This window comes from Mus caroli, chromosome 17 (genome assembly GCF_900094665.2).
Source record: "Mus caroli chromosome 17, CAROLI_EIJ_v1.1, whole genome shotgun sequence".
Taxonomy (NCBI): domain Eukaryota; kingdom Metazoa; phylum Chordata; class Mammalia; order Rodentia; family Muridae; genus Mus; species Mus caroli.
The window spans coordinates 19,737,900-19,749,196 of NC_034586.1; positions in this window are offsets into that span (position 1 = coordinate 19,737,900).

Sequence of the window (11,297 nt, forward strand, 5' to 3'; positions counted from 1 at the left end):
TCTCTCTCTCTCTCTCTCTCTCTCTCTCTCTCTGTCTCTCTCTCTCTCTGTCTCTCTCTCTTTGCCTTTCTCTGTCTGTACTCCCTCAACTCCCCTCTCCATACTCTGAGTAAATTCTATTCTATACTATACTGTCCTGTGTGGCTGGTCCCTCAGGGGGGAAGGGATGCCTCAGCATGGGCCCGCAGAGGCACGCCCTTCCCCCACACCTGACTGCACATCCACCAGACATACTCGGCTCTCCTTTTCTTTTTATAAAGCACAACACTGTCCAGATTGAGTTCTGTAGCTATGTTCTGGCATCCAACAAGAATAAATGTGTCTTATAAATTGAATGTAATGTTTGTCACAGGAGGTACCAAATCGCATGCAATAACAATCCAGGGAACCAAATATACCTGAGATAAAAGGCTAGGCTAGTCAAGCACTTGCTATGTAGCCCAGGCTGGCCTTGGACTTTAACTCTCAAGTTAGTTTTTAATTATTATCTTATCTTATGTGTTTGGGTGTTTTGTATGCATGGAAGTCTGTGTGTCGCAAGTGCACCCAGTGATGGCCTTGACTTGTGGTTATTCATACTCAGGGTATGAAGAGCTGAGGTGACAAATGTGTGCTCCCACATTTGGCTTTTTAACAACTTTAGTCAGCAAGGTTGTCCCTGAGGGAAGCTTCTGTGTTCCTGGAGTTTTTTAGGATAAAAGCCTGGTCTTGCACCCTTCCCCAGTATGCAGAACAGAGAAGTGATAGCAAGAACAGAGACGGAACATTTAGTCTCTGTCACTACACCGGCCAGACAGAGGTCCAGTGCTGACACCAGGACGTGTCCTGCTTTTACCCCATAGTGTGTGAAACAATGGTTCTCAGGCCATTCTTTACCCTGAGAGACCCTGCTTAAGGGCAGCTTAAGGTTTTTTAAAGAATTTCATGCCTGTATACAATGTATTTTGGGATTATCCATCCCTACTACCTCTCTCCAAGTCCCGGGACCCGTCAACCTGTCTCCCTCCCAATGACGACATGTCCTTTATTTTAAAAAATGATGCTCTCATCAATTACATCCCAATCTCAGCTTCCCTCCCTCTTTTCCTCCCAGCACCCCTCCCCCACTCCATCTCTGTTTCCCTACAGAAAAGGGCAGGCCTCCCAGGGATATCAACCCAAACTTGGCATATCCAGTTGCAATAAACTAGGCGTTACTTTCATTGGCCTTCGTATTAAGGCTGGGCGAGGCACCGGAGTAGGGGGACAAGGGTCCCAAAAGCAGTCAAAGGCATCAGAGAAAGCCTTCAATGTGGGTTCATGTTCTGCTTCTCCTCTTGGGGTGTCAGGGTGCCAGTACACCAGCTCAGAGAGGACAGGGTGGAATAGTTCCAGAACAGGTGGGTCTGTAGTCCCTCTTTTCTCTTCAGGGCATCAGATGCTACTGTCTGCCCAGCCAGGAGGGGGTGAAGCAGAGTCCAGGAGGAGCAGGATCCCAGTGGGGAGCAAGTGGGGAAGGGGGGAGGGGAGAAGAGGCCTTCTCCCAGGGTCTCAGTGTCAGGGCCCTTTTACATGAAGACCTTCTCCGATGATCTTTAATCAAGCAGAGCTCTGAGATGACCCTAGCTTGTTTGCATTTCTTTATTGGAGGTGGGTTTGAACACACACACTTTATTAATGATGAACCAAGGGTTTTATAGTTTTGGGGGAAGGAGGTGAGACTATCCAGGGAGGGAAAGATCATTGGCTAAAGGCTAAGGCTACTGAGCTGCCTCATTAGCATGGAGAGGCATTCCAGGTGCTGGGTATGTGGCCGACTGCTTGTGACTACCTAGTTGGAGGACTTGTTCTGAGGCAGGCACAGAAACAGGGAAGGGACTAGTTCTGCTCCTGTCAGTCTCAAGTTTGAGACTTGCTCAACATCACCAGTTCTGTGCCAGTTTCTTCGGTGGCAAGGTCCACGTGCCCTATGCCTAATCCTTCTGTAAGGATCCCACAAAAGCACCAAGCTATAAAACTACAATATATATGTCGAGGGCCTAGGTTAGACCTATGCAGGCTCCCGAGTGTCCATTCAGTCTCAGTGAGCCCCTATGAGGCGAGGTTTGTTGAATCTGTGGGTGTTCTTGACCCTTCTGACTCCTAAATCCCTCCTCCCCTCTTCTACCGGATTCCCTGAGTTCCACCTAAAGTTTGGCTGTGGGTCTTTACATCGGTTTCCATCAGTTGCTAGATGGAGCATCTCATGATGATTACAGAGTTATAGTACTAACAACCACAGAGCATTGGCTAAAAACAAAGAGGTTGATCAATGGAATTGAGTTAAAGACCCAGACATAAGTCCACATATCTATGGACACCTCGTTTTTGATACAGAAGCCAGAATTATACAATGGAAAAAGGAAAGCATCTTCGACAGATGGTGCTGCTCACACTGGACGGCTGCATGCAGATAGCTCCGTCTCTATCATCCTGCACAAGACTCAACTCACCATAAGCCAGATACACTGACCCTGATCGGAGAGAAAGTGGGGGATAGCCTTGAATGCATCAGCACAGGAGGCAACTTCCTGAAAAGAATACCAATAATGCAGGCACTAAGGTCGGCAATTAGTAAATGGAACCTCATGAAACTGAAAAGCTTCTGCAAGGCAAAAGACGCTGTCAACAGGACAGTACAGCAGTCTACAGATTGGGAAAAAGTCTTCACCAACTCGACATCTGCTAGAGGGCTAATTTCCAAAACATATTTCCAAAGAACATATTTCCAAGAACTCAAGAACTATACGTCAACAAACCAAATAATTTATTTTAAAAGCAGGGTACAGAGTTCAACAGACAATTCTCAACAGAGGAATTTCAAATGGCCTGGAAGCACTTGAGAAAATGTTCGCCAATTTTTTTTTTCAAGACAAGGTTTCTCTGTGTAACCCTGGCTTTCCTGAAACTAGCTCTGTAGACCAGGCTGGCCTCCAATGCAGAGATCCTCCTGCCTCTGTCTCCTGAGTGCTGGGATTAAATGCAGACACCACCCCTGCCCAGATTTAAAAAAGGTTTTCTTTAAAAAGAAAATCAGGCTGGGTGGTGGTGGCACAGACTTTTAATCCCAGCACTTGGGAGGCAGAAGCAGTCAGATCTTTGTGAGTTCAAGGCCAGCCTGGGCTACAGAGTAAGTTCCAGGACAGCCAAGGCTACACAGTGAAACCCTATCTGGAAAAACCAAAAGTAGAAGAAAAACAGAGAAAAAAAAAGGAAATCACTGTTATGATTAGTAGACCCCTGCCTCCAACTAGCACACATAGGTGTGAGGTCACACAATGAGGCATGAGCAACCTCCAAAGGCCACACTCCAAAAGAAAATGGACACTCCCTCGCTCCCTCAACCATCACCAACTAGCAATAGCTCTTCAGCTAGGGCTGGGGTCTGGGAGCCCCTCCCCCATCCTTGCTGGACTGTGGTCTGGCTTGATCTTGTGCAGGAAACCACAGCTGCTGCGGATTAACTGTGCGCCAGTCCTATCCTGTTTACAATACAGCGATTTACAGTTTTCCTGTCCATCCTCCAGCTCATATGTTCTTCCAGACCCCTCTTCTGTGATGGTCCCTGAGCTGTGGGAACAAGGTTGCAATATGTGTCCTATCTATGACTGAGCTCTCACAGTCCCTGATTCTGAGCCATTTTGACCAGTGTTTTGCTCATTGTAAAGAGAAACTCCTCAGAGCAAGGTTGAGAGTCACCTAAATCTGTGGGTATAAATATAAATATTAAGTTGGTAGTTAGTCGGACGGTGGTGGTGCACACTTTTCATCTCAGCACTTAAGATTGGCCTGGTCTACATAATGAGTTCTAATACAGTCAGGATTTCATAGTGAGACCTTGTCAAAATATAAAATAAAATAAGTAGTGTCATTTAACAAAATACCATTAAGTTTCCCCCAATGGACTATGGTCTCTTTAGTCATGGGACTTTAACCAGGTTTATACCAGATATGAAATTCCTTCAGTAGAACAGACTTCAAATCTAATCAGAAAATGACTGGCTACCCCAATAATCATAATTGCACTAGTGAGCCCAACTTGCCTCTCAAGTTGGTATTAGTTTTAGTGTTCTATCACTCTGAAGAGACAATGCAACCATTGGCAACTTTCAAAAGAAAACATTTAGTTCGGGCTTGCTTAAAGTTTCAGATTCGGATAATGGTGCTCTCCACCATTACCACCAATGGTGGGGAGCATGGTGGTGCACAAACAGAGGCGATGAAGAAGTAATTGAGAGTTCTACGTCTGAAGCCACAGGCAGCAAAGACAGAGCTACTGGGCCTAGCTTGGGCTTTTGAAACACGAAAGCCCACTCCCAATGAAATACTTCCTTCAACAAGGCCACACCTCCTAACCCTTCTCAAGTAGTGCAACTCCTGATAATTAAGCATTCAAATGTACAAGCGTATGGGGCCTTTCTTATTCAAGCCACCTCAGTACTGCAGCATCCAGTGCTGGTTAGGACTGCTGATGTCTTTGTTTTCATTGAAGCATACATAGCACCATCTAGAACTATGACAGGTAGCCAGCAGATGGTTACCAGGCTAATTTGTAGTTGTAACAAATAGCTTTTGACACCATTTTGAGGATAAAATTGGCTCTACACCCAGAAGGACACATTGTAGCATCATCTGTCTGGCACAACTCAAGTAACATAGACATACAAGTGACTTATCTATGGAAGGAGAAAGTGCCACTCATCCATTTATTGAGGTAAATTGGGATGGTAGAAGTACGTGAGTTCTAAGTAGGTTGACCCTAACCCTAACCCCAACCCTAATGCTAACCCTAACCCTAATGCTAACCCTAACCTTAAACCCTAAACCCTAATTATATCAGGAAAGCCAGGCTCAAAAATTTATCAGACACACCAGACCAAGGAAAGGATACAACTCCCTCGAATGAAGAGATGGGTGTCTAACACTGCAATGGGAATATTCCTACCAACCTGTCTTCTAATCACCTGATGTGCACACCCGAGACAGAAGCAGAGAACTGACTGGCCCAGGGCTTGCTCTCTGTGTGGCCCTCCCAGCTCCCATCTGCTCGTTCATCTCTATGAACCTGCTGTCATTTGTTCACAGGAATCATGTCCTGCTGCTTACTCCTGTATCCTCCATGGTCTTTCACCTCATCTCTGCAGCTCTGCTCAAGTGATCAGGCAGCAGCCCCTCTCTAACTACACCCTCTTACTTCTGCAGAGACTCTCTTTACTTCCCTAAAAGTTTGCTTGCCTTTCAGACCTCTGAAATATCTAGAACTCTGTTGTAATCTTTTGAAGCAATTTAATAATGTGTGTGTGTGTGTGTATATATATATATATATGTATATATTTCTCCATATGAATATATATGGATTATCTATTATATATAACAGATATATTATGTGTCTATTCTATATCTACATATAATATATTATATAATAAATATATCTATATAATCTATATATCTCTATCTTTATCTATCTATCTATCACTATAGAAAGAGAATAGAAATTTACTGTGTGGTATATAATAATTTATAGTCTAAGAGGTAATTTTTATAATTAAAATTGGAATGAAAAAGCCTGTATTGACTTACACAGATCTATCAGGGTTGGAACTACCTGGGAAATTGCTGCCAATGAAGCCACTGTACCTTGTGAAGTTTTTGTTATTCAATAAATTCTGACAATATGGAAACACAAACATATTTACGTTTATGACCTAGCATACTTATGACATCAGTGGCCCCATTTCCACCTTCAGGGCACTGCCGTGAGTTTTAGATCTAAATAGAGAAAGAATGGAGAACTGGTTGAATGTGCTTCCTGTGCAACCATGAGGACATGAGTTCATATCCCAGCACCTACATAACATGCTGGCATGGTCACGGTTACCTGTAACCTTTGTGTTGTGTGTGTGTGTGGGGGGGGGTCGGGGGAGGGCAGACATAGGAAAATCACTGGGGCTTGTTGGATGCCAACTTAGCTGGATAAACTGAGCTCCAGGTTTGAGAACAGGCTCTGCCTCAAAGGAATAAGGAAGACTGTAGTAGACGACATGTGATGCTTTTGCCTGGCCTCTGTAGGCACACACACACACACACACACACACACACACACACATGCACAGAGCACATACACAAATGCCCCCACCTACCCACACATACTAACCCACACAGGGCCACACACACACTAACACACACAGGAACTGAGGTGTCTTGGTGCTTAAGGTTTCCACTGCTGTGAAGAGACACCATGACCAAGGCAACTCTTCTAAAGGACAACATTTAACATGGCTGCTTACAGGTTCAGAGGTTCAGTTCATTACCATCATAGTGGAAACATGGCATCATGCAGGCAGACTTGGTGATGGGGGAGCCAAGAGTTCTACATTCCTTCTTGGAAGGCATCTACAAAGACTATGTCTTGGAGGGGGCAGAGCTTAAGCCTTAGAAGCCCTCAAAGACCACCCCACAATGATGCCCTTCCTCCAAGACGGCCACACCTCCTAGTAGAGGCACTTTCTATGGGCCAAGCATATTCAAATAACCACACGAGGCATGCATAATTAAGTCCTCCTTGCCTAGTATTGGTCAGCTGTATCCTGCAAAGTGCTGGGAAAGTTTTCTTATTGCTTTAAGGAAAAAACTAGTTCCCAGGGGAAATTTTGCTACAGGGTGTGACCTCATCAACATGAACCCTTATTGGGAACAGTCTGTCCTGTGACATTTCTGGTAACACTGGAATCCAAATTTAGGACCAGAGCACTCCAGGTGCTTTGCGGGGGAATGGAACACCATGAAAACTAAGAAGAGGTCCACTTACCCTTGCGCCTGTACCCTTGGGGGAAGCCATGTACCATTTGCATTTAGAGACAAGCTCACTGAGTGTCCTGGGCTGATGTAAAGAAGTCAACAGGCAATGAGAAGCAAAGGCAGCAGAGAAGCAGAGAAGCCAGGCTCTCATCTTGCTGTTAGTTATTTTGTACACAGAAGTGAAGAGGCAATGTTTTTTAGTAAAGCAACGTCTAAGTGCCTGTTTCAATAGAACGAGGGTGCAGACATCTGGCTACCACAGCCATTGGATGCAGAGATATACCACATATCCCAGACCCAGAGCCACCATGGCTCCTAAACCCTCGCCTCTGGCCCTGGCACAGGTTGCCTTCCTTGTCTGCCACATTAACCTTGGGGGTTGTGGACTTTATGAGCAGCAATTCCCATCTTCTGAGCCATCTACAAATACCATCTGAGGAGGGACACAGAGAAAGAAGAGACATAGGGGGTCACAGTCATGCATAGTCAGCATTAGGTTGTAACCACTCTGGAGTGGTTTTGGCTGTGTCAGCCTTTCCCTGTAATCATTGGTGGCAGAGGAGGAAGGTAAGTGAAGAATTGTGTGTTGGATGGTGAAATCCAGTGTTATGCCTTCTGCTGGGGAGATAGTGATGGGCCCAAGGAACTCACATAAAAGAGACATCACAAGCCAGGTGGTGGTGGCTCACACCATTAATCCCAGCACTCAGGAGGTGGAGGCAGGTGGATCTCTGAACTCAAGGCCAGCCTGGTCTATAGAGCAAGTTCTGGGACAGCCTTGGTTACTCAGAGAAAATCTGTCTCAATCCCCCCCTTCCCATCTCAATAAAGAGAGACTCACAAGCACATACAGATGTGTAGAGATGTAACTGGGATGTAACTGGAATCTTCAGTCTTTGTTATCCTCAAAAGAATCCAGAGAAGACACACAGACCACAATGGAGAAGATAGCTAGAGTTTATTACAGAATAAAGAGAAAGCTAGAAGAGTGGACAGTGCCCAGAAGGATTGCTGTCCTGGTCAGGCTCTGTGCTATTTCTGTAACCTCTAAAGCAAGCAGCCTTTCCCAAGGGCTGTTTTCTGGGTAGATGGCTGACGGGCCTGTTTGGTGTGGTTGCATTCGAAGGGGTAATGGTATATCTCCAGCTGTCAGACTATTGAAACAATTGAGTCCCAAAGTTAGCAGCCCCCTATGATGGGAACAGCAGACCCATTCTCATGCAGTCCATTCCAGGGGGCCATGAAGATTCAGACTATGTTGGGTGGCTCCTACTGGCACCCCAGGAATCCTCAGGTGGGAGAACAGACAGGCTGAAACCCTGGTGCTGGCCAGACGAAGAACTTACCTACCAGCAAGTTATTTTACAGTTCTAATGACCCATTAAACAACCTTGCAAAACAAATCAGAACTGAGACCATGGGCTACTTTGATCAGGACTGTTTAATTATGCACACAAATTGCTCTCTCTTTAGACCTAAAACTCATGTCAGGATCCTGAAGATAGACTTGGGGTTGAGGTGCCTCTGGGGCCTTTCATTTGTCCCTTATCCCAATGTGACCACGCTGACTATGCATCTCTTCTCTGCTTTTCAATATTACTTCTCTTTTAAGTTAGCATCCTAAGAATAGATAGCCTAGTTTGTCAGGACAGAAAGAGTCTAAGCCTTTGTCTTAAAAACATTGGTAGAAGTCATACTCCAAGCTTTCTGAGCATATTCATGGAGAGTCTCAGCATACCAAATGACATCCTCCAGTCCTATAGGTAGAATAAAAATGAAAGCTGGTGACTGTCTCTGTGGAAAACACAACGTCAAGTGGTGTGGTAGCTGGGACAACAGCCAGGCTTTCACTTGTTGTTCCTGGCACCCAAAGCAATTCTGGTTTGGGTCTGTCTGTCTGTCTGTTCTGAGGCAAGCAAGGCCAAGGATTGTTAGGCAGCCATTTGCTTCCCCCGGGAGCTGTCCAGTGTATGCCCTGCCTGATCATGCTGATGGATGATACTGCTTGATGTAACACAGGAGAGATCTAATTTAGCTGCTGAACATGGCAGGGAGGCCCAGGCTAAGGAAATGAGTGTGGTTTTGTTCCCAGTTTAAGGAGATGGGCTGACTGGTGTTTGTTGGGATAATTTGTCCCTTTTCCTTCTGGATTTGAAAGCATCGATCCTGATTGCTAGGTTAGCTGGCTAATAAGTGAAGGGACTCTAGCCGGCTTGGGCACGGCACGCGGGGGTGAAGGGGGTAAAGCGGATTCATGTTCGTATGAAGCGTTTCATTTTAATCGGGCATGTTATTAAGTGAGCCAAAGGGGGCTTTGATTGCTGGACTTAGTACTTTGATAGCTGGACCTCGGTGGTCAGCCTCAGGAGGAGAAAGTGGCCAAATGAGGGAACAGACCTTGGTGGCCAGCTTTAGGAACATAATCTAATAGATTTTTAGCAAGGCAGAGGGTGTTGGTTTCAGATAGAAGCTAGGAAAACTCACGTCAGAGACAGAAGCTTCAGAGAGACGGTTGGTCGGCTTGAGAGCTGAACCTGTACTGCATAGTTAAAGGGAGAAACTGCAAAATGAGAGGGGCTTAGGTGAGCTGTGGGGGTCACCTGATCATATTTTGACATAAAAGGTTAAGCAAAGGCATATCTGGTGGAGACCGGGCCTTTACCAGGACACCTGGCTTCAATCCCTTAGACACTCGGTCCAGAATCCAAGGCCCCTAACTCATCCTCCTAGACACTTGGTCTGCAGCTCAAGGTAGTCGGGGAGAAAAGGAGCTGCTGAGCTGTGTATAGTTAATGAGGGCTTGTCAGGCACTGGCAGACATATTTTTACAACTCAGGTACCTTGGCGAAGATAACAGTAAGCTTTATATTCTCTTACCACCTTAACAGAAAATATTTGGAGGTTCAAGGTCGGATCAGGTTCCAAGCCTGGAAATGTGAATCTAGCTTGATTCTGTTAGAAAAATGGGAGAGTTGCTTTTGAGGAGACTGGGGTCTGGTGCCTTTCTCCTTACAAGGAAACTGGGGAGAAGGGAGGGCTTGACAGAGCTGTGTTAGCCATGCTCAGGCTGGCTAGAGCCCCTTCACTTATTACACAGCTAGTCTAGCTGAATCAACAAGTTCATGGTTCCTTGAGAGATTGCTGCCTCCTCACACATATATGCACATGCTCACACATCTACATAAGTACACATAACACATGAAAATGATGATGATGATGATGATGATGACAATAATACCAGATCTGCTTGCCTGTCAATTTAAGTAACATTTTTAGAGTTGTCAACTGTAATTTGTACAAGTGTGTGAAACTATGAGTCTCTGTTCTCTTGATGGCTCCTAAAGGAAATTCTTACTAAATAACCTTTTATTTATTTATTTATTTATTTATTTATTTATTTATTTATTTTTATATGAGTACACTGTAGCTGTCTTCAGACGCACCAGTAGAGGGTGTCAGATCTCATTACAGATGGCCATGAGCCACCATGTGGTTGCTGGGATTTGAACTCAGGACCTCTAGAAGAGCAGACAGGGCTCTTAACCACTGAGTCATCTCTCCAGCTCCTTATTTTTTAATTGACACATGAACTCAGGTAGTCCAGGATGGACTCGAACTTGCTATATCGCCAAAACTGAACTGTATCCATCTCTCAAGAGCCAGGACTGCAGGCTTGAGACACTGTGTCCAGTTTATGTGATGTTTGGGGACCAAACCAAGTGCCTTATGTGTGCCCGACATGCTCTACTCTACCAGACGAACAAATCACCAAGCACCACATAGTCTTTTAATGATCTAAGTGTGTGTCCAATGTTATTGTTCCTGTGTTGCTTTGTGTTTTAATGTATGACAATTGCCTGATAGAGGCAGACAATTAGATGGCTTTACCATTAGTGCCAGCACAGATTTATCAATGTGAAAATTCTTAACAAGAGAAGCATGTGCCCTCTCTGTCCCACAGTAGGTGACGAGGGGCTTAACTGCAGTGTTGAGATGTCTACGCAATGAGAACACTTTTTTGTGGTTTTATGAATGACTTTCCTGTTGCTATGATGAAACACCATGACCAAGGCAACTCTGAGAAGGAAGAGTTTATTTGGACATAATGTGGTGGACAGTGTGACATCAGGCCTCTGGAGTAGTGAGCTCAGAGCTTACATCTTCAATTGCAAGCACACAATGAGAAGAATAAACTAGAAGTGTTTTGAATCTTTAAACTCTCAAACCCCAGCCCAAGGAGCATGCTTCTTCCATCAAGGCATAACTTCTCAACCTCCCAAGAAGCGTCACCAACAGGGACCAAGTGCACAAAGATACGCTCATCTAAGTTACCCTAGTGGTAAACATTGCTATGTGACTGGGTATTTTAATATCTACTTTGGCATGCATGTACATTGCAAGATTATCAAGGTTTTATGTTTTATTAGAATAATTGCTTATGGGGCTGGAGAAATCACTTGGTAGTTAAGAGAGCTTCCTGC